We start from the raw sequence: 1,321 nt of genomic DNA, 5'->3' as shown, positions 1-1,321 counted from the left end.
GCGGTGGCGGTGGGGGGGTCCTGTGGGATTGGATAAAAAGTGCAATGATAACCCTAGCTGTGAGGGACATGCTGGAGGCGGACAATCCACGATTTTCTCTCATCGCTGATGTTTCTCTCTCTCTTTCTCTCTCCCTTCCTCTCTGAAATCAATAAAATATTTTTTTTAAAAAGTAAAATGATAGACACATGCTTCCTTTTTTTTTTTTTTTTTTAAGATGTATTTTCATTGATTTCAGAGAGGAAGGGAGAGGGAGCCAGGGAGAGAGATAGAAACATCATCCATGAGAGAGAATTATGGATTGGCCAGCTCCTGCATGCCCCCTAGTGGGGCTCGAGACCATGACCTGGGCAGGCATGAGCCCTTGATCTGAATCAAACTCTCCCTGTTCGCCTTGCCTCTTTAATGACAGCACCCACCCCCTTACTGTCATGGAGACTTCTCAGGATCCCTGAGAGGAAGACAATATCCCCTGTTGCTGAACCCTGGCTTTGCACACTGCCGATGACCCTCTTGGACAGATGCAGGAGCTCTCTCACTCCCAGTCCAAGAGAGGGTGTTTTGACCCTTGATCTCTTTCTTGGTTTGTTTTCTTTCGATGGTGGTAAAACACAGACCTCCTCTGAACCTTTGATAAGCCTACAGTTTACATTCACACTCCTTTAGCTTGATTTTTAATACAAGTCCCGGGGTCGGGATCACGACTTTAGAGTCACAGGTGCTTCGCCCAATGAGAGGACACCTGTGTGTGGGGGCGGGAGGGGGAGGGAGAGGCGGGGTGGTGGTGGGGTGGTGGTGTTGGTTGTTGCCCGCTCTGCTTTCTCCCGCCTCCCTAAAATGTCACCAGTCGATTTCATGTAACCCACGTACGTACGGTCTCCTCTTTGGATTGGAGTGTATAAAATAGGGGGGGGGGGGGTGCGACATTGCCATGCCTCAGAACATCATCTCCAACCGTTGAGATTGTGCTTCTCGCCGTGTGTGCGACATTTCTGAACAGTTTGGCTGAAAGACACTCACAGAAATTCTTCACAGGTTGGAACATTTCTTACGTTGTTGACAAATGCCACACACGCACACATGTGCGTGCACTTGGTTCACAGTTGTCGCCTCTGGGGCTCTTTCAGGTTTGTCCATTTTCCTTCCTCTTTTTCACGGGGAGCAAGGAGGCAGCGAGTGAAATCACCAGTGAGTGTGTGATATGAGACTGAGGATTTCCCGTGGAAAGCGGGTGAGCGGACGGGTGGGCGGAGGGAGGGAGGGAGGGAGGGAGGGAGGGAGTGAGGGAGGACACATCCATCCATCCACACATCCATACATC

This window comes from Myotis nattereri (assembly GCF_964212035.1).
Source record: "Myotis nattereri genome assembly, contig: HAP1_SCAFFOLD_88, whole genome shotgun sequence".
In the NCBI taxonomy this organism is placed as follows: Eukaryota; Metazoa; Chordata; class Mammalia; order Chiroptera; family Vespertilionidae; genus Myotis; species Myotis nattereri.
This window is presented reverse-complemented; position numbering follows the sequence as displayed.